Source organism: Argentina silus (assembly GCF_951799395.1).
Source record: "Argentina silus genome assembly, chromosome: Y".
In the NCBI taxonomy this organism is placed as follows: domain Eukaryota; kingdom Metazoa; phylum Chordata; class Actinopteri; order Argentiniformes; family Argentinidae; genus Argentina; species Argentina silus.
Genome location: NC_139654.1, coordinates 46,379,062 through 46,402,834, shown reverse-complemented (window position 1 = coordinate 46,402,834; position 23,773 = coordinate 46,379,062). Strand labels below are relative to the sequence as shown.

At 40.5% G+C, this 23,773-nt stretch overlaps 2 pseudogenes across 2 annotated transcripts in view; both read left to right on the top strand.

Annotated features, from left to right (window-relative positions):
• LOC310824155 (cytochrome P450 3A27-like) overlaps window positions 1-23,773 on the top strand; it is a 413,808-nt pseudogene that overhangs the window by 2,941 nt on the left and 387,094 nt on the right. The window lies entirely within an intron of this gene.
• Window positions 1,097-23,152, top strand: LOC310823682 (cytochrome P450 3A27-like; annotated as a pseudogene). Its single transcript has 5 exons — window positions 1,097-1,181; window positions 1,410-1,570; window positions 4,356-4,575; window positions 4,779-4,939; window positions 23,036-23,152. The product of its transcript is annotated as a cytochrome P450 3A27-like (transcript).

Sequence of the window (23,773 nt, the reverse complement as noted above, 5' to 3'; positions counted from 1 at the left end):
ATAGATAATATCATTGTTATGATAGCATTATTAATATTAGGTTAATCTTGCAGTATATAATAATAATTATTTTTCTAGAATATCTATCTCAACGGGCCTCTGTATGACGCCGTGTTTATCGCTGAGGATGATGCATGGAGACGGATCCGCAGTGTCCTGTCTCCCTCCTTCACCAGTGGGCGGATCAAAGAGGTACAGTCCCATCTCTCCTCTCCTTCTTTCATTCATTCCTTTATACAACACAAATAAATGAATGACTAACAACTCTGACGTGTGTATGTGTGTGTGTGTGTGTGTGTGTGTGTGAGAGTGTGTGTGTGATTTGTACTATGTGTATAGTGTGTATTCATTGTTGTTTGTTGTTGTGTGAAGCAGCAACTTTAATGAATTAATCCAAGACAAATTTTCATCCAGGACAATAAAGTATATTTGATCTTATCTTCGATAAGTTCAGTGGTCAGATAACAGAGTATAGAATAATAGTTCATCTTTGGAGTCACTTATTCTTTGACTATATACATAATGTATCCTGTATGGATGTATATTCTCAGGCTATATAAACATTAAAATAATTCCTGTTTCAAACATGATGTTAATATATGTTTTGCACATATTAACACACTGCCAATGGTTTGCGCTCTACTCATTTGACAAACACATGGGCCCTGTCAAGAACCAACCTCTAGTTCCTAAATGCTGGACACTTGGAGATCTGAGTGGATTGGATACAGAAGTGTCTAGGGATAGAGCCTAGGAGTTGTTTCTGGACAGGGCTGTGCATTGAATAGGATTGGAGTCACGTATCATGGTATTTCCTGTTCCTGTTTGTAACCGTGGCATTTCCTGTCCGTCCAGCATTCTTCCCCTTCATGGGTCCTGTTATGGCAAACATGGAGGTATCCCTATTCCCTGCCTCGGTCACAGATTTCTTCTACGCTGTCTTTCAGAAGATCAAGTCCAATCGCGTGGCTAGCACCAGGAAGGTATGTAAATATAACTGATCAAATATACGATCTTCAGCCAGTATTGTGTAATACAATTGTAGAGATTTGGTAGCATCTGGTAGTTCTCATGTGATTTTGATCTGACGTAAGCCTGCTTCCAGAGTCGGGTAGATTTCCTGCAGCTGATGATAGACTCGCAGAAAGACAGCAACTCAAAGGGAGAGGAGCAGAGTAAAGGTGCCTGCCTTAAACACACACACACACACACACACACACACACACACACACACACACACACACACACACACACACATCCACACACACACACACACACACTGTATACTAGCATCTAACACACACACATACAGTACCTGCCTCAAACACCTATACCTACAAACACACCGTGGAAATACTCTACTTCGTCCCTTTCTCACACCTACCACCCCATTTCTCCCATCATAATAGGATTGAGTGACCATGAGATCTTGTCCCAGGCAATGATGTTCATCTTTGCTGGCTATGAGACCACCAGTAGCTCTCTGTCCTTCCTGGCCTACAATCTGGCAACCAACCCTCACATCATGACCAAGCTGCAGGAGGAGATACACACTGTGTTTCCCAACAAGGTAACCCCTCTGCAGACTCCTATATAGTACTATTCATGTGGAACAGGAAATATGATAGTGACAGTATTTTAGAGGGTACTGATGAGTGTGTAACCCCTGTGCACTGCAGACTCCTACAGTATCTATTACTATTGCTTTGGAACAGATGGTTAGATAGGTGACAGTATTTTACAGTGTGCTAATGTGTCTGTAGCATCCCTGTGCAGACTTCTGCCCAGTATTATTCATTTGAAACAGGAAGTAGATAGGTGTTGTTGGAATCTTCAGAATAGTTAAAAGGCTAGTACCTGAGAACCTGAGGGATCTACAGGGTATATACCTTAAAAGCATGTCTGACATGCAGTGGTGTGCATGACCATAGAGTGATTTCTAAACTAATACAATTATCTTAAAATAAATTATAAAACTAACAGGTAATCAGTGCAGAGACTTGTGTGATATGTGCTCTCCATCTGACTCGTGCTGCTGCATTCTGTATCATTTGCCAATAGCTTTCTTTGGTCGACCAGACAGGAGAGTGTTACAGTAATCAAGGCTGCTAGTAATACAAGCATGCATTCGTCTCTCAGTGTCAGCCTGCGAGAGGAAAGGTTGCACCTTTACAGCTGTGTTCTGTAAAGGTCCATGTAATATTCAAGCTTTCTAAAAGCTTCCTAACGGTTGTAATGACTATCTTTAATCGGTAGCGATCAGGGAACAAGATCCCTTATAATAAATCCCTTATGAATAAATATTTCATTTACGAACGCTGTTTTGGTTCGGAAAACACGCTTTTTAAAATGCAGTGTCCTACCTGACATTCGGTTTGCATATAAACATGTTGTGAGTGCCAGGGGTGTTCTAGGGGAGTAGACTGACCTTTCTCTGGTGGCTGCCTCTCCCAATCGTGTGCGCATGTAGAAACACAACAGCTAATGTCCAACACTGCAAGTTCATTTCGGGGGGATATATTATTATTAGGGAGGATGTTGTTGTTTGGACAACTTCAGACAGAATTTCTCCACGATGGCAGATTTCCGGCAAACTTACTTACTCTTCTTTAAGTGATACAAATATGTTTTAGTCACATTCTTGATATGGGTTTCAAAATTAAGATCTGAGTCAATGGTAACACCTTGTTTTTTTGCCTGGTGCTTAGTATTACTGTAAGTAGTGTCTTTAAGTGTGCAGACAGTTTGACCAGGACAAGGACAAAGAGCATTTTGGCATCAGCATTAATTAATTAATTCTAAGGTCATTAAGAACCTAGTTAATAACTTAACAACATAGTGCTATCTCAGTGCTATGATCGGCACAAAAGCCAGATTGGAACATGTCAAAGGTACAGTTGGGAAGAAGGAGATTATTTAACAGTTTGAACACCTTTTTTTCAAGAATTATTATTTTTTTGCTTAAAAAGGGAAGGTTGGAGATTGGCCTAAAATCGCTAAGGACTGAAGAGTCTAAGTTACTTTTCTTCAGGAGGGGTTTCACCATGGTAGTTTTAGGTGCAGATGAACAGACCCCCACTTTGCTGAGCATTTCTGTATGACCACTGCAAAAGAGTTCATAGTGCTTTCATGTGGTGGAAGGTGGGGTAACAAGTCATCAAACACATCTTCAGGTCTTGCCTGAGTGATCCTCCTCACCTAATATTGTTTCTCTTATCTCAGAAGTATGTTGCAAATTCCTCACATTTGTAGGTGGAGAGCAGATCACCAGGTGTCTTGTGGGCGGGATTTATAAGGCTGTCAATCGTTGAAAAGAGCACTGTTTGAGTTGTTATGATTCATTATCAATTTTGAGAAATGATCCCGTCTGTCTTGGTGTTTTTTTATTGCCTTATTAAAAGCAGAAAGATGCTCTCGAAGAATATCAAGGTGGACCTGCAGTTTTTGTCCGCTCAGACTTTCTGCAAATTCTTTTAAATTTGGCCACAGCCTTTTTCAGTTTGACTGGTGCTACAGAGTCGATAGTTGCCCTTAGTTTGGTGTTGAAGCTGGTTGCTAAATCATTATCACAGGAGGAAGCTGTTGATGGTGTACTATTCATATTCATATTCATCATGAAATTCTCATCTGCTCAGCGACATGGCTAGATAAATAATAGAGTGAAAATATATTTTTCCCCACTTCTAATAGACTGACATGCATTCATGTTTAGCCAGGTTTCAGATAAAAACATTACAGTGCAGCTTTCGCTCTGAGATAAGATCAATAAAGGTTTTGCCAGATAGGGACCTAATATTCAAAAGCACCATGGTAATGTTCTCTGGGCTGTTGGGTGCTGCCCGGCCACAGTTAATGGAATGGATACCAAGTTATTCACATTTGAACCACCTGACAGTTTTCTTGTAGTCTGTCGACTGTGATAGGAAATAATAGACTGTACCACATTCAGTATTCCAAGCAGTCAATCCACTAAAAGCAGCCCAGTTTAGTGGCATTTTGACTTCTGATTGATCCTTGTGTACATCTATCATTTACATTGTTCAGTGGAATCTAAATGTATTTTCTTCTAACTATCAAGATAACATTATTTAGCGATTTTTTTGTTTATTCATGTATAACAAAAAAGCAAGACACTATTACACACGTACATTGAAAGTAATGGCGTTCTGTATGCGGGTGTCATGAAATTAGGCTATGCAGATTAGAATAAGTACAGTACTGTGTTCATTTCCCAAAAAAAGAACACAAAAAACTAACAGCTCTTCAGATTTGCAACGAAAAATAGTTAGTTCTGGGTTTCGGCTACGTGAACGACCAATCACTAGTGCTCATGTGAGTGTAATATCCCTGTGCAGGCTCCTATCCAGTACGAGGCTCTGATGCAGATGGACTATCTAGACAGCGTGATCAACGAGTCTCTCAGGTTGTACCCCATCGACTTGAAAGAGTCGCCAAGAAATCTGTTGAGATCAGCGGCATCACCATCCCCAAGGGTATGGTTGTCATGATACCCATCTGGACCTTGCACCGTGACCCCGATGTGTGGGAAGACCCAGAGGAGTTCAAACCAGAGAGGTAATGGGCCACATCTTAACCACAACCACAATATCAATCACAACAGCAACGATAAGAGCAGTGTTCCACAAACAACCATAAAACAAACCTAAATGCGACGACCAAACACAAACAGGTTTCTTCAACCATGTATAACCATCATATTACTGTGATTTAATTGATATGTTCTTTAACCCCTCCTCCTCTGAACTCTCCGAGTGTAGGTTCAGTAAGGAGAACAAGGAGAGCATCGACCCATACACCTACATGCTGTTCGGGTTGGGCCCACGGAACTGTATCCGTGCGATTCGCTCTGGTATTGATGAAACTGGCGATGGTGGAGATTCTACAGAGGTTCAACTTCACCGTCTGCAAAGAGACAGATGTGAGACAAAATAATGATACAATGATTGTAAATATAATTTTGTACCTATGACTTTGTTGCGTTTCTATATGTAGCAGAGGTGATTTTGGAATCACACTCTCGTGATGAGGTAGCCCTGCCTGAGACATGTAAACTGAAGTGTCGCCCTCAGACCTTGAGGATGTCCTCTTGGCTTAATAGTAGCGTTTGTGTCTTCCACATGGGAGACCCGGGTTTGAACCCCCATACTACAATTCTGTACTTGCGTACTGCATGAGTATGTACTCCCCATTTAATTTCCCAGATTGCATTTTTCAGTACTAGGCGCCAATCATCCTCAGTATAGGCTACCTACTAAATGATGGAAGTGTGAGATTTAAAAAAAAAGCTATTTGTATTTCTGCAAAACTCCCTCGAGACTTCATAGGGCCATTTTAATGTATGTCGACCCAAGAGAGGTTGTCCAGGAGTTTGAGTTTATTTGAATTTATAGTGCAATGCTACCCGAACGTAACAGTGACACTGTATTAGGTAACATTCATAGTGTAACGCTGACATCTGTTTTACTCGTTCCTTCATACTTTAACTGTGTGTCAACTCTCACCTGTTCCGCTGCCAGGAGTCCAACGACAACCAGCTCAAAGCAGACAGCCAGTGATGAGGACCTGCCCTGCTGCAGGTCTCTCAGTTATTATGTTACACATAGATCTAGGATCAGCCCCAACACTGGCTACTTTCAAAAATGGGCTTAAAAAAAAAGGGCTTCGCTTTTGCCTTAAATTGAAACTAAATTGGCGCTAATAATTGCACTGTGACCCTAAAATGCACTGTGACTTTTATTCTTTTTTTATGTCTTTTATGCGTTTTTATTCTAATTTTTCTTTCATGCTCTTTCCTTTTTATCTATTTTACGTAAAGCACTTTGAATTGCCTCTGTGTATGAAATGTGCTATATAAATAAACTTGCCTTGCCTTGCCTTGCCTCGCCTCGCCTCTGGGCTCTGCTGCTACTGTATGCTGCTCTCTTTGTATCTGTCTATTAGTGGAGGTCCAGGACTCGTTGTACAGAGACAGTTGTTGTCTGTCGTCTGCAGTGCAGGGATTTGCATGTGACTTGTGTATGTTTTGTACTTGTCTGGTAGTGGGTCTCTATCATCACGCTAAAAACGTGTGTATAATCACAAACTAAATCATAACATGAGAATGAACAACATGCCATCAAAACATGACAATAAATAGGTGTTAGATTAGATTCAACTTTATTGTCATTGTGCAGAGTACAAGTACAAAGATAACGAAATGCAGTTAGCGTCTAACCAGAAGTGCAAAAAAGCAGAAAAGTGCAATGTGAACAATATATACAGGTAGAGCAGTATAAGCAATATATGAGCAGTATAAGTAGTGCAGTATAAGCAGTATATGAGCAGTATAAGTAGTGCAGTATAAGCAGTATATGAGCAGTATAAGCAATATATGAGCAGTATAAGTAGTGCAGTATAAGCAGTATATGAGCAGTATAAGTAGTGCAGTATAAGCAATATATGTATTAACAGTAACATTATAAGCAGAATAAATATAGAATGCAGTATGAACAGTATAAGCAGTATATGAGCTGTATAAGTAGTGCAGTTACCAATGTATTGGGTCTATCTATGGGTATCGTAGTGCAGCAGTAGTCAAAATGTACCTGCATTTTATCGGTTGAAGTGCCATCTCATCTGTCATAAGATTTGACTTGTAAAACTGAAAAGTAGGATACAACTAATAGCCTAAATGTATAAACACAGGCCACAACCAAAAAACAACATGGGAAAATCGTTTACGCATCCTCTGCAGCAGGAACAGTGCAGAGAAAAAGTATGTACAGTAAACCCCATAACTGAATACACTTCATACGCTTCAGCGCGACACAGAACGCCTATACTGCAACAAAGTAAAAAGATGAGACAGACACGTGTCTTCAATAACTTGCATGTTTAATCAAAATACAAGCATTCGGCACATCGTTAACTTGTAGGAAAGTTTAATCAGGTTTTATCAATTGTATTATTTTAAATGTGAAATAAATAGCATCAGTGCAGAGGCTATAACACACTACAAAAGTCACATTAAATCACGGAAAGTAGGCTAGGCTAATTAACGGTACTATATGAATATACAGCCCGAGCCCAGTCCAGGGTTCTGAAAGCGACAAGTAACAAGTGTGCCCATCAACTGTCTAGATATTAGGCCTATACGTAACATTTAGTCCTCCACTTTATATCACAGCCAGTATAACGTTTAAAATGACTACAAAACAAAAGCAATATAGTCTACATTGAACGGCGCATTGTCCATTTGTCATACATGTCCAAACAGACCTGCACACTTGAATAGGAAAGTAGCGCGGCGGTTCGTTGCTTCAGCAAACCTCTCGATGACTTTACTGTTGAAATCCATCTGTCCCTGGATCAATGCATTTTCAATGGAAAGCATGTCAAGGCCGTTCAGTCGCTGGTGTCTGTTCTGTTCTGACAGATGTATAATGTCTTTGAATCCAGCCGATGCCCAAATAGTCTCCACCAAAAATCATACATGGGAAACAGAACAGCGCATGTTTCGAGGTGGTAGCGGTTAGCCATCTCTTTTTGTCAAACCATTCCTGTTGGCCCTAAACGTTTTATCTCCAACTTCTCTTCCAAAGGCAATGTACTGAACCGCATGGTCAACAAATAATCTACACGATTCATTGTGAAAACTTTAGCTAGCTAGCATTAGCGATAGACGTACAGTAGATGAACTGAATTGCTTTGTGATTATTTCCTGTCATGTCAGACCACGTTAACGACATTAGCGTTTAATAGTTTTTCGCCACCTGTTGCTAGGCAGAATTCATACCCAATATAATTTGCGTGAGGTTTTCCCTGCTTACGCCAATCACGCTCACGTTGTTCCCCTCGCAACGATGGGGCAGAGTGCTCCGCTGCCCCACAGCAGAAAGACGGGACAGGGAGCGCAGTCCGCACACACCAGTAATTACTAGTAATTAGTAATTACTCCAAAAACAGCACTATACGAATTATGAGTCAAGTTTATTATATTTATACACACCAATTTCACCATTTAATCTATTTTGTATTAAATATAAAATACTTATTATTATTACTAATAAAAAATAGGACTAATAATTGTTTCGTATTTGTAATGTACTTTATGAGACTTTATGTTTGTAATGTACTTTATAAAGAAAAAAACCCTGTATATCCCCAAATTTCATTCTATGCGATATGTTTTTTCAAATGTTGTATTTGTCTTGTAGGCTACTTTTGTGTAAGCCGTATATTGTGGGTAAAATGCACTATAAATTCAAATGAACTTAAATGTGTATTGCAGTGGAATCCTAACTCGAGATCCGCGTGTAAATCGAATCAATTTCCCATTGACATGAATGCAAGATTTACGCGCGCGGATTTGGAGTTAGGATTCCACCCAAAATGCGTTGCTATTGGTATCATTATGACGTTGATATGTACACAGAATTGAGAATGTTCTGCAATAATACACAAAGTTCTTGAACTTTTAGTTTAGTGGCATAACGAGCTAAGACGCAACCTGAACCTGTGCAATCAGTATTACCAGAGTGAGATATAAAGAGATTATAACCGGAAGATTCGGCGCTTATACACAGCCTACTGACTGAGGTAGGCTAATGTAGGCCAGAGATGTAGTATAGTTGACATATAGTATAGTTTTATAACACTTGTATTTGTAAATACTTGAGACGGCATAGGCCGACTACCTTTACAGCATTTGGACAAGGGACGCGTAAAAATGTCACTGAGAGATATCTGTCACTAGGAGATGATATTCCCATTAAGTCGAATTCAGCGTTGGATATTTCTATATGCCTAAAAACTCACATCTTTAGAAAGGCCTTCCTTTAGGTCCTGTCCTCTTGTTGTTGTTAGTGTTTTGTTTGTGTTTTTGTTTGTGTGTCTATTGCACTCAACTGCACAGGCTTTGAAATTGTGGCTACAAATGAAAAACACATTCCAAATAAAATATATTTTTTATTATTATTATGAGAGACCTAAATGCATGAATTGAATTAGGGCTATTTTAATTTTGCCGAGGTCTTCTGCTTATTAGCCTATAGGCTCCTACCTGTACCAGGCCGATTCCAGTTAATAAAATGTGCCCATTATATGGCCACTGATATTTGACCTGTTGGTCACAATTGTAGGCTATATTTCAAGGCGTGTCAACAAACATAGCCAGCCAACCCACACTGGAAGCTTTTGCTGACTCTAACATAGGCCTCTGACAGGACCAAGTCACTTCGAACCATTGCATCGAACGCTGATAAGAGTTGTTAGGCAGTGAATTACCATGATAGTCATTCCAAACCCATTATGACGCCAGCCGAACACACATTATAGATAATAACATTTCTTTGCTGCCAATCGGTGTACTGGTATTTGTTGACTGATTCAGTAGGGCAAACTCAAAGATTGTTATCCCTTTCTCATTTGGGGAATCTTTCTGACATTCCTGTTGCATTATAGTATGGGTGTGTGGAGATTATTTCAATCATTTTTGTTTGTGTTCTATCTACTGTAGGTGCATAAAAACAATGGAGGTGAAAATATATATGAGTATTGAGGATATCAGGAAGGAGCATGAGAGGATTAAGACAGAGAAGGCAGAGTTTGAGAAAAAGATAGAGGAATATGAGAAACAAAAGAGAAGGGACCAAAAAGTTAGGCAGAGGGAGGAGGAGATCCTGGCCAGAAAGGCAGAAAGACTGCAGGAGGACAGGAATGAGTTCAATAGGGAGAGGGAGGAGATGGACAGTGGGATCAAGATCCTCATGATGGAGATTGAGAAAGAGAAGGAGTCCTCAAAGGAGATACTTAGAAAGGCTGAGAAGGCAGAGGCAGAGTTAAATATGATGAGGAAGGAGAGCGTGAAAATCCAAAGAGACGGACAGAAGGTGGAGCAAGAAATGCTCAGGATGTGGAAGGAGAAGGAGACATTTCTCAAGGCCAAGAAACAGATGGAGAAAGAGATGGAGAAAAATATGGTGGCAGTCAAGAGGAGAGAGGCCCTGGTGATGGAGGCCGAAGAAAGACTTAAACTGAGCAAGGAAAAAGAGAAGGAAGAGCAGGAGAAGGAGACCTCAAAGGAGATGCTTAGAAAGACAGAGAAGGTCGGAGCAGAGTTGCAAATGATAAAGAAGGAGTGGATGAAAATCAAAAGAGACGGGCAGAAGGTGGAGCAAGAAATGCTTGGGATGTGGAAGGAGAAGGAGACATTTCTCAAGGCCAAGAAACAGATGGAAAAAGAAATGGAGGCAGTCAAGAGGAGAGAGGCCCTGGTGATGGAGGCCGAAGAAAGACTTAAACTGAGCCAGGAAAAGGAGAAGCTAGAGCAGGAAAAGGAGACCTCAATGGAGATGCTTAGAAAGACAGAGAAGGTCGGAGCAGAGTTGCAAATAATAAAGAAGGAGTGGATGAAAATCAAAAGAGACGGGCAGGATGTGGAGCGAGAAATGCTCAAGATGTGGAAGGAGAAGGAGACATTTAAAAAGGATAAGAAACAGATGGAAAAAGAGATAGAGGCCATCAAGAGGAGAGAGGCCCTGGTGATGGTGGCTGAAGAAAGAGCGAAACAGAGTCTGGAAAAAGAGAAGCTAGAACAGGAGAGGGAGACATTGAAGAAGGTGAGCATGGTGACGATTAGAGAGATGGTAGAGAACCTATAGACTAAGTAGATGAAGGTGATTGTTGCTAGTTTTACTATAGCATTTAGTCCATGACCTTCAACTCTCAGTTGAATTTGTCCAATTCTTGTCTCACCTTGCACTCCCCTCTGATGTTACTTTTTTAATTTCAGATGAACGATGGCTCCAGATATGCCACAACCCTCATGTTCTCGTTGAGAGCGACTCCTCTGATGGCTCAGCTGGTACACAATCAGGCAAACCAGGGGACGAGCCTTTCTGTCAAAAGCCTTGTTGATGTGGCCCTGGCTGAGAGCGTGTGGGGGTGCAGAGATAAGACAGGGGACTGCACATGCCGACACCGTTAGCCTGGAAACCTCAACACAATTGGCCGCTATTTAGGGATACATAGCAAATCAATTTATATAGTTGTCTTAAGTTCAATAAATTAAGTTGAACATTAAATTAAATTGACTTCCTTTCTCTACCACTGTGACTGCTTGTGGCATTTATTATTATAGAAAGTCTTACTTGTGATGACCGTGATGTATGTAGCTGAAGATGAATGTAGCTATTTATTTTAAGTATCTCTGGATAAGAGCTTCTGCTAAATTACTCAAACGTAGGCCTAAAGTACATCTGTAAAATAATGTATCCATTTCCTGTTAACCATCTCTAAACCCTAGATGGCAGTATTTACTCTTACACCAGAAACGTGACCAGTTGCACGTGTGGATGCAGAAGAAATAGCCTCCCAGTCTGTTTCTGCAAGGAACTTCTAATTTATGGATTCTGTACATTGTTTTATGTTGAGAGTCTTGTCAAGTCTGAATATCTTAGAGTTGGGGTTTGTCCTCTACCTCCAAATATAAACGAGGACAATCACTTTGTTTTTCATACAGGTACCACTATTGTATGTATTTCTGTAATCTATGTTTCTATTACTTTACCATACTATGAAACTAATTGAATATGTTTTTAAGCGTCCAAAAAGCATTGATACCATTTCCAAGCACTCCAAGAATCATTTTGCGTTGCTGCTGCAGCAGCCGCGCAATGTCAACACTTTACACACGCACTGGTGTAGCATGTAACATTAAAATCCATCAACTTCATATCACACCATTGATGATTGGTGAACTTGTTGGATCAGTTAAGGCCTGTGCCAGAAAACAGAACACACACCAATCACACAATGGGACTATAACATGCACATACAGTGCATTCTGAAAGTATTCAGACCCCTTCACTTTTTCCGTATTATGTTATGTTACAGCCTTATTAAAAAATAGATGAAATTATTTTTTTTCCTCATTAATCTACACACAATACGCAATAATGACAAAGGTGCTTCAACAAAAAACGTAAAGGGTCTGAATATTTATGTAAAGGTGATATTTCAGTTTTTTATTTTGAATAAATTAGCAACAATTTCTAAAAACCTGTTTTTGCTTTGTCATTATGGGGTATTGTGTGTAGATTGATGAGGAAAAAGGCTGTAACATCACAAAATGTGGAAAAAGTGAAGGGGTCTGAATACTTTCAGAGAGCACTGTATTTACATTTTGATTCACAGAATCACACCTCGTACACACTTGCAAGTGATAGCAACGCCTATCACCTGTCCCAATAAAGGGATGCTACAAGCGCACCATTTCATCCTTTCCACTCTTCACTCTCTGACTGTCTGAAGTGTACTGTAGTTGTGTTGTTGTAGCTGGGTACACCTCAGCCTATGATTCTCACGGGGCGTTAGGTTGAAAAGTGTACTGTAGTTGTGTTGTTGTAGCAGGCTACACCTCAGCCTATGATTCTCATGAGGCGTTAGGTTGAAAAGTGTACTGTAGTTGTGTTGTTGTAGCTGGCTACACCTCAGCCTATGATTCTCATGAGGCATTAGGTTGAAAAGTGTACTGTAGTTGTGTTGTTGTAGCTGGCTACACCTCAGCCTATGATTCTCACGGGGCGTTAGATTGTCTCTGATAGAATCCTACGGTTCAGCTCAACGACGATTTTCATCTTCTGAGCACCTGTTAACTCTCTGAGCTAGCAAGCTAACCTGTGAGCTCTCAATTCTTTGTTATTGTTGGACCCCAGCTCGACGATAATTCCTCAGGTTATTATTAGAACTTGCAAGGTCACATGTGTAGGCTACAGCTAGCACTTGGGACGGACGGCTAACTAAGTTACTTGTTGTTTCCGGACAGCTGAGAACCTTGGCTAGCTTTGACAAGGTAATATTGAGAAATATTAGCACCCTGTTTGCAGGAGGGTTGGTCAGCTTGTGTTTGTAGCCCTAGGACTACTGAGCACTTTCTAGTAATTAATAATTTACTAGCTAGTTACCTCGTATAATGAATTGGAACATACCAGTTCTCTCTGGTGTGGGACTAGCACCATATCTAACTATGCGGGTACCAGTTCCCTGTGGTAGCACGTGGGTGTAGCAATGCTGAGGTGTGCTGATATTGTACCTGTTTGTTGCATCGTGCACTGTATCTAAACTAACCCCACAACTAAGTCAACTAATAAACATGGGCTACGCATAACTTAAACATGCCTGTGTGTGTGTGTGTGTGTGTGTGTGTGTGTGTGTGTGTGTGTGCGTGCGTGCGTGCGTGCGTGCGTGCGTGCGTGCGTGCGTGTGTGTGTTTGTGCGTGCTTGCGTACATGTGTTTTTTCGGGGATGCAGAGAAAGTCTTCCAGCTGTTCCAATGAGAACATCCATCCATCCATCCATACATAGACCTATGCATTTAATTCTGGTTTGTTTATAACTAAGAGGAAGACACATTTATCATCAAAAACCACTAGTTATCATCAAAAAGGATGGTCACAGTTTGCTAAAAAAGAGTACCTAAAAAGCCTGCAGAGGTCTCGTAAAAGGTATTGTGGACAGATAAGATGAATATTATCATGGACTAGAGTGACAAAAGTTTGGAGAAAAAAGGATCTGCCCAAGATTTACAGCATACCACCTCATCTGTGAAACATGGTGCAGGGGGTGTTAGGTGTGGGCATGTATAGTTGCCATTAGAACTTGCTAACTTGTCTTAATTGATGATTGTACCTGCTGACGGCAGCAGCAGAATGTATTCTGAAGTGCACAGAAACATCTTGTCTGCTTGAGTGCAAGCAAATGCCTCCAAATGCATTGGATGGAGCCACACCATACAATAAAACAATGACCCAAAACACTGCCATAGCAACTAGTGGAAAGATCTTGATTGGCCAAGTCAATCTTCAGATTAAAATTCAATTGAACATGCATTACATTTCCCTAATGATAAGAATTTAGGCAAAAAGACCTCAAAACAAACAACAACTAAAGATGGCTGCAGTACAGGCCTAGCAGAGCATCACCAAAGAAGATGCCCAGCGTCTGGTGGGGTTAGTGGGTTGCAGACTTCAGGCAGTTATTGTCCACTAAATACTAGTGGATTGTCCACTAAATACTAGTGGATTGTCCACTAAATACTAGTGGATTGTCCACTAAATACTAAACATGACTGCTTCATTTGGACATTTGATAAGTCTGTCCCGTTACTTTTGGGTACACTGAAATAGGGGGATTATGCATAAAAAGTGGGGTAATTTCTAAATGGTGAAACCAATGTGTATACAAATACCATCAAATAAAAGCTGAGAATCTCTACTTTAACCTTGTAGTAATTGCTTAATTTCAAATCCAAACGTTTGATAAAGTTCTTCATAACCAACATCAGGGAGATGTGACCAGAGAGGTGGTGAGTGGATCCTGGCTATAAGGGCACACTCTTGCCAACACACATTCTGGTGTGACATGTGCGATGTCTTATTGATCTATGTTGCTTTGGCTGTCTCCATGTGTGGATCATTGTAATCAGGGGTAGGGCTGGCCTTTTAAACACCTGTGCTTTGTTTCATTCAGGGAAAACAAAGAGATTTTTAACATTTCTTTTAAAGAGACAACACACATTTTCTGCCATGCCTCTGTCAATTGATTTGGCTTTAATCAATGGTTTCTTCTTGATGTTGTGTACATGTTTTCATGCCTATGTCACCTTTCAGAGGAAATCAAGGAACCTATCCAGATCTGATGTCGTATTAGATGAGTCAAACCCTGTCAGAACATAGTTTGCTTTTGCTAGATTCTTTTCTTTTCTTTTGTCTAGTATTGGTATACATGGTTGAAATTATGCACTCATATTTAGTATTTGATCGACAATACTTTGTATGCAATAACCGTCTGGGACCCATTGACCCCACCAGGTGCTGGGTATCTTCTCTGGTGATATTCTGCCAGGCCAGCCATCTTCAGTTTTTGAGGTCTTTTTGCCCAAAATCTTACCATCAGAAAATGAAATGAATGTTCAATAGGATTTAAATCCAAACATTGACATGGCCAGTCAAGAACTTTCCACTTTTTCGCCCTGAAAATCTCCCTAGCTCCAATGGCAGTATGTTTTGGGTCATTGTCTTACTGTATGATGAAGCGCCATCCAATGAATTTGGAAGCATTGCTTTTACTCGACCAGACAAGATATTTCTGTACACTTCAGAATACATTCTGCTGCTGCTGTCAGCAGTAACATCATCAATTATGATAAGTTAGCAAGTTCTAGTGGCAGCTATACATGCCCAAACCATAGCATCCCCTCCACCATGTTTCACAGATGAGATGGTATGCTGTAAACCTTGGGCAGATCCTTTTTTCTCCAAACTTTCCTCTTGCAATCACTCTGATAATATTCATCTTATCTGTTCACAAGACTTTTTTCCACACCTCTGCAGGCTTTTTAGGTACTTCTTAGCAAACTGTAACCTGACTATCCTTTTTAAGAATAACGAGTGGTTTGCATCTTGCAGTGAAGCCTCAGCCATTTGCAATGGCTGAGCTCATCAGTGCTTGATTTTGGCAAGTCTAAGGTTTTGACTATGTTTCAGATTTTTCAGCTTTCACCATTTGTCAATTCCTTTGCTATTGTAATGTATCTCACACCTTGTCCTTTGTTGGGAATGATATTTAAGGAGAGGGACAGCGAGATATTCTTTGAGTTTTGGGTTAGGCCCATCACGGGCATCATTCTCCCGCGTTGTCCTTGACGCACGTTAACGTATGGTTAAAACTTACAGACGTATGTTGTTTTAAATTGTGTTAAATTGGTTATTTTGTTGATACTCTATTCTCATTCTTCCTATGGGCATTAATGTGATGTTGTGCGCTCGATAAAGGTTCTGTTAATCAGGGCTGGCTCTAGCCATTTTGGTGCCCAAGCATTTTTCCTTCTTTTGCATTATCAAATGTCTAAATTAAGCACTCATGTTTAGTATTTGGTCCCCAATCCTTTGTATGCAAAAGTGCAAAAGTCTGTGACCCACTGTGACCCCGCTGGGTATCTTCTCTGGTAATGCTCTGCCAGACCTATGTTGCAGTGACTGTTGTTGTTTTTTTAGGATGTTTTGCCCTAAGTCTCCTCTTGAGCAAATGAAATGCATGTTCTATAGGATTTAAATCTGGAGACTGACTTGGCCAGTCAACAACTTTCCACTTTTTGGCCCTGAAAAATTCCCTAGTTCCTATGGCAGTATGTTTTGGGTCATTGTCCTGCTGTATGATGAAATGCCGTCCAATGAGTTTGGAGCCATTTACTTGTACTTGGACTGACAAGATGTAAATAAATGATTCTCAATTATGGTGAGCATTCTTTGGTTATCCACTGGAAGTCTTCCTTGGCCTACTAAGTAATTTGCAATTTCTGAGCTCACCAGTGCTTTCTTTCCTTTTAATGAAGTGAAATGAAGTTCCAAACTGTTGATTTTGGTAGGTTTAAGGTTTTGACTATGTTTATTTTTTTTCTGATATTTCAGCATCATAATGGCTTCCCTGACTTTCAATAACATCTCTTTGGTCCTCATGTTGACAAGACATCAATAGCAGACTGCACAAATTATGTGACGGAACACACCTGACGAACACACTTGTCAAGCCAATTGTCCTATCACTTTTGTGTAGCCTGAAATAGGGGGATTATGCATAAAAGTGTTGTAATTTCTGAATGATAAACCAATATGTACATCAAATAAAAAATAAAAATCTCTACGTTTTTATTTCAAATCCAAACAGAAGAAAAAATGCTTCACTGTCCCATTACTTACGCACGGTACTGTATAACCTTCTGTGGAAAGGGTTCTACATGGCACCCAAAAGGTTTCTTCAAAGGGACAGTGGAAGAAGAACCCTTTTTGGTTCTAGGTAGCACTTTTTCAAAGAGTGCAGGATCTGTGATGGGTCTGTCTGTCTCTATCTACGGTATATTTGCTTGAATGCCACAGCCTATTTAAGTATTGTTGCTGACCATGTGCATCCCTTCATGGCCACAATTTACCCACCTTCTAATGGCTACTTCCAGCATGATAATGCACCATGTCACAAAGCAAAAGTCGTCTTAAACTGGTTTCATGAACATGACAATGAGTTCAGTGTTCTTCAGTGGCCTTCCTTGTCACCGGATCTGAATCCAATAGAACACCTTTTGGATGTGGCAGAACGGGAGATTCACATCTTGAAAGTGCACCTGAAAAATGTGCAGGAATTGCGTGATGCAATCATGTCATCATGGACCAGAATCTCAAAGGAATCAATGTCACGAAGAATTGAGGCTGTTTTGAGAGCAAAGGGAGGCTCTACCCAGGATTAGTATAGTGTTCCTAATAAAGTGTTGGGTGAGTGTATATCTAACTATCTTTGTTTTTGCTGGTCTGTAGGATCTATGATGGCCGTCAGCCCGTCCTGTGTATCATGGACACAGCCATGATCAAAACCATCCTCATCAAGGAATGCTACTCCCTTTTCACTAACAGGAGGGTAATGCTAAATTGAAGTTGTTGTATGGGGAAAAAAACATAAGGGTTTATTAAATAGATAATATCATTGTTATTATAGCATTATTAATATTCGGTTAATTTTGCAGTATATAATCATTGTTATTTTTCTAGAATTTCTATCTCAACGGGCCTCTGTATGACGCCGTGTTTATCGCTGAGGATGATACATGGAGACGGATCCGCAGTGTCCTGTCTCCCTCCTTCACCAGTGGGCGGATCAAAGAGGTACAGTCCCATCTCTCCTCTCCTTCTTTTATTCATTCCAACAACACAAATAAATGAATGACTAACAACTCTGACGTGTGTGTGTGTGTGTTTATGTGATTTGTACTATGTGTATAGTGTGTATTCATTGTTGTTTGTTGTTGTGTGAAGCAGCAACTTTAATTGTCCAAGACAAATTTCCATCCGGGACAATAAAGTATATTTAATCTTATCTTAGATAAGTTCAGTGGTCAGATGACAGAGTATAGAATAATAGTTCATCTTTGGAGTCACTTATTCCTTGACTATATACATAATGTATCCTGTATGAATGTATATTCTCAGGCTATATAAACATTAAAATAATTCCTGTTTCAAACATGATATTAACCCATGTTTTGCACATATTAATCCATGTATCAATCATCATATTTTTCCATGTATCCTTCCCAACTCAGATGTTCGGGATCATGAAGCAGCACTCTGGTAATTTGGTCAGCAATCTGAAGAAGACGGCCGATAACGAAGAGCCCATTGAACTAAAAGAGTGAGGATTTCTCTCCGAGAAGATAAGGTGAATTTGTAATTTCAGTGAACTCCCCCTTTAATTTTGTGGTTGTGGTTCTGGTGGTCAAAGACTGTGTGGTTGTGTTCCAGGTTCTTTGGACCATACAGTATGGATGTGGTCGTCAGCACTTCATTCAGTGTCGACATCGACTCCCTCCACAACCCCTCTGACCCCTTTGTGACCAACATCAAGAAAATGCTCAAGTTTGACATCTTCAGCCCACTGTTCCTCACAGTCGGTACAACTGCCCCCATATAGCTTTCAGTCTAAATCATTTTGTGCTCAATAAATGAAGCTATCGATTTCATTGATTAGACTGACATACACTGTGGAAACACTCTATGAGACCACCAGTAGCTCTCTGTCCTTCCTGGCCTACAATCTGGCAACCAGCCCTCACATCATGACCAAGCTGCAGGAGGAGATAGACACTGTGTTTCCCAACAAGGTAACCCCTCTGCAGACTCCTATATAGTACTATTCATGTGGAACAGGAAATATGATAGTGACAGTATTTTAGAGGGTACTGATGAGTGTGTAACCCCTGTGCACTGCAGACTCCTACAGTATCTATTACTATTGCTTTGGAACAGATGGTTAGATAGGTGACAGTATTTTGCAGTATGCTAATGTGTCTGTAGCATCCCTGTGCAGACTTCTGCCCAGTGCTATTCATTTGAAACAGGAAGTAGATAGGTGTTGTTGGAATCTTCAGAATAGTTAAAAGGCCAGTACCTGAGGACCTGAGGGATCTACAGGGTATATACCTTAAAAGCATGTCTGACATGCAGTGGTGTGCGTGACCATAGAGTGATTTCTAAACTAATTCAATTATCTTAAAATAAATTATAAAACTAACAGGTTATCAGTGCAGAGACTTGTATGATATGTGCTCTCCATCTGACTCGTGCTGCTGCATTCTGTAACATTTGCCAAGAGCTTTCTTTGGTCGACCAGACAGGAGAGTGTTACAGTAATCAAGGCTGCTAGTAATACAAGCATGCATTCGTCTCTCAGTGTCAGCCTGGGAGAGGAAAGGTTGCACCTTTACAGCTGTGTTCTGTAAAGGTCCATGTAATATTCAAGCTTTCTAAAAGCTTCCTAACGGTTGTAATGACTATCTTTAATCGGTAGCGATCAGGGAACAAGATCCCTTATAATAAATCCCTTATGAATAAATATTTCATTTACGAACGCTGTTTTGGTTCGGAAAACACGCTTTTTAAAATGCAGTGTCCTACCTGACATTCGGTTTGCATATAAACATGTTGTGAGTGCCAGGGGTGTTCTAGGGGAGTAGACTGACCTTTCTCTGGTGGCTGCCTCTCCCAATCGTGTGCGCATGCAGAAACACAACAGCTAATGTCCAACACTGCAAGTTCATTTCGGGGGGATATATTATTATTAGGGAGGATGTTGTTGTTTGGACAACTTCAGACAGAATTTCTCCACGATGGCAGATTTCCGGCAAACTTACTTACTCTTCTTTAAGTGATACAAATATGTTTTAGTCACATTCTTGATATGGGTTTCAAAATTAAGATCTGAGTCAATGGTTGTTATGTTCATAGTTAAAGTTGATGGGACTACTTTTATGTTATGCGCATGTACCTTTGAGGTAGTACTGAGCGGCGCATTGATACAGTAAGCTAGAGCAGTTGACCTTCGGCAGAGTAACCAATGTAATGTAACATGCTCATAGAAAAATCCAGTAAAGACTTTTGTTAACTTTACTCCGGTGTTCATTTGATGTATGTTGTGAAAGTGCAATACACAACAATGGTAACACCTTGTTTTTTTGCCTGGTGCTTAGTGTTACTGTGTGTGTGCAGACAGTTTGACCAGGACAAGGACAAAGAGCATTTTGGCATCAGCATTAATTAATTAATTCTAAGGTCATTAAGAACCTAGTTAATAACTTAACAACATAGTGCTATCTCAGTGCTATGATTGGCACAAAAGCCAGATTGGAACATGTCAAAGGTACAGTTGGGAAGAAGGAGATTATTTAACAGTTTGAACACCTTTTTTTCAAGAATTATTATTTTTTTGCTTAAAAAGGGAAGGTTGGAGATTGGCCTAAAATCGCTAAGGACTGAAGAGTCTAAGTTACTTTTCTTCAGGAGGGGTTTCACCATGGTAGTTTTAGGTGCAGATGAACAGACCCCCACTTTGCTGAGCATTTCTGTAAGACCACTGCAAAAGAGTTCATAGTGCTTCCATGTGGTGGAAGGTGGGGTAACAAGTCATCAAACACATCTTCTCCTCACCTAATATTGGTTCTCTTATCTCAGAAGTATGTTGCAAATTCCTCACATGTAGGTGGAGAGCAGATCACCAGGTGTCTTGTGGGCGGGATTTATAAGGCTGTCAATCGTTGAAAAGAGCACTGTTTGAGTTGTTATGATTCATTATCAATTTTGAGAAATGATCCCGTCTGTCTTGGCGTTTTTTTATTGCCTTATTAAAAGCAGAAAGATGCTCTCGAAGAATATCAAGGTGGACCTGCAGTTTTTGTCCGCTCAGACTTTCTGCAAATTCTTTTAAATTTGGCCACAGCCTTTTTCAGTTTGACTGGTGCTACAGAGTCGATAGTTGCCCTTAGTTTGGTGTTGAAGCTGGTTACTAAATCATTATCACAAGAGGAAGCTGTTGATGGTGTACTATTCATATTCATATTCATCATGAAATTCTCATCTGCTCAGCGACATGGCTAGATAAATAATAGAGCGAAAATATATTTTTTCCCCACTTCTAATAGACTGACATGCATTCATGTTTAGCCAGGTTTCAGATAAAAACATTACAGTGCAGCTTTCGCTCTGAGATAAGATCAATAAAGGTTTTGCCAGATAGGGACCTAATATTCAAAAGCACCATGGTAATGTTCTCTGGGCTGTTCGGTGCTGCCCGGCCACAGTTAATGGAATGGATACCAAGTTATTCACATTTGAACCACCTGACAGTTTTCTTGTAGTCTGTCGACTGTGATAGGAAATAATAGACTATAGCACATTCAGTATTCCAAGCAGTCAATCCACTAAAAGCAGCCCAGTTTAGTGGCATTTTGACTTCTGATTGATCCTTGTGTACATCTATCATTTACATTGTTGAATCTATTCTACACAGTGGAATCTAAATGTATTTTCTTCTAACTATCAAGATAACATTATTTAGCGATTTTTTTGTTTATTCATGTACAACAAAAAAGCAAGTCTCTATTACACACGTACATTGAAAGTAATGGCGTTCTGTATGCGGGTGTCATGAAATTAGGCTATGCAGATTAGAATAAGTACAGTACTGTGTTCATTTCCCAAAAAAAGAACACAAAAAACTAACAGCTCTTCAGATTTGCGACGAAAAAGAGTTAGTTCTGGGCTACGGCTACGTGAACGACCAATCACTAGTGCTCATGTGAGTGTAATATCCCTGTTCAGGCTCCTATCCAGTACGAGGCTCTGATGCAGATGGACTATCTAGACAGCGTGATCAACGAGTCTCTCAGGTTGTACCCCATCGACTTGAAAGAGTCGCCAAGAAATCTGTTGAGATCAGCGGCATCACCATCCCCAAGGGTATGGTTGTCATGTTACCCATCTGGACCTTGCACCGTGACCCCGATGTGTGGGAAGACCCAGAGGAGTTCAAACCAGAGAGGTAATGGGCCACATCTTAACCACAACCACAATATCAATCACAACAGCAACGATAAGAGCAGTGTTCCACAAACAACCATAAAACAAACCTAAATGCGACGACCAAACACAAACAGGTTTCTTCAACCATGTATAACCATCATATTACTGTGATTTAATTGATATGTTCTTTAACCCCTCCTCCTCTGAACTCTCCGTGTGTAGGTTCAGTAAGGAGAACAAGGAGAGCATCGACCCATACACCTACATGCCGTTCGGGTTGGGCCCACGGAACTGTATCGGGATGCGATTCGCTCTGGTATTGTTGAAACTGGCGATGGTGGAGATTCTACAGAGGTTCAACTTCACCGTCTGCAAAGAGACAGAGGTGAGACAAAATAATGATACAATGATTGTAAATATAATTTTGTACCTATGACTTTGTTGCGTTTCTATATGTAGCAGAGGTGATTTTGGAATCACACTCGCGTGATGAGGTAGCCCTGCCTGAGACATGTAAACTGAAGTGTCGCCCTCAGACCTTGAGGATGTCCTCTTGGCTTAATAGTAGCGTTTGTGTCTTCCACATGGGAGACCCGGGTTTGAACCCCCATACTTCAATTCTGTACTTGCGTACTGCATGAGTATGTACTCCCCATTTAATTTCCCAGATTGCATTTTTCAGTACTAGGCGCCAATCATCCTCAGTATAGGCTACCTACTAAAATTTAGTAACTAAATGATGGAAGTGTGAGATTTAAAAAAAAGCTATTTGTATTTCTGCAAAACTCCCTCGAGACTTCATAGGGCCATTTTAATGTATGTCGACCCAAGAGACGTTGTCCAGGAGTTTGAGTTTATTTGAATTTATAGTGCAATGCTACCCGAACGTAACAGTGACACTGTATTAGGTAACATTCATAGTGTAACGCTGACATCTGTTTTACTCGTTCCTTCATACTGTAACGACCCTGTGTAAGGCCCGTTAGCAGCTCCGCCAAGGGAGTTAACTCTCTTGGTGTTGTGGCTAGCGCGGCCGGTTTGTAAGCGGAAGGTTGCGAGTTCGATACCCGCTTAAGGCAAGCTGCTCTGCCCCGCCGTTCGCTACAAAACTTTAACTGTGTGTCATCTCTCACCAGATCCCCATTGAGATGGACCTACAGAACACTCTGATGCCCATACGGCCCATCAAACTCAAGCTGCTGTCCCGCTGCCAGGAGTCCAACGACAACCAGCTCAAAGCAGACAGCCAGTGATGAGGACCTGCCCTGCTGCAGGTCTCTCAGTTATTATGTTACACATAGATCTAGGATAAGCCCCAACACTGGCTACTTTCAAAAATGGGCTTAAAAAAAAAAAGGGCTTCGCTTTTGCCTTAAATTGAAACTAAATTGGCGCTAATAATTGCACTGTGACCCTAAAATGCACTGTGACTTTTATTCTTTTTTTATGTCTTTTATGCGTTTTTATTCTAATTTTTTTTTCATGCTCTTTCCTTTTTATCTATTTTACGTAAAGCACTTTGAATTGCCTCTGTGTATGAAATGTGCTATATAAATAAACTTGCCTTGCCTCGCCTCGCCTCTGGGCTCTGCTGCTACTGTATGTTGCTCTCTTTGTATCTGTCTATTAGTGGAGGTCCAGGACTAGTTGTACAGAGACAGTTGTTGTCTGTCGTCTGCAGTGCAGGGATTTGCATGTGACTTGTGTATGTTTTGTACTCGTCTGGTAGTGGGTCTCTATCATCACGCTAAAAACGTGTGTATAATCACAAACTAAATCATAACATGAGAATGAACAATATGCCATCAAAACATGACAATGAATAGGTGTTAGATTAGATTCAACTTTATTGTCATTGTGCAGAGTACAAGTAC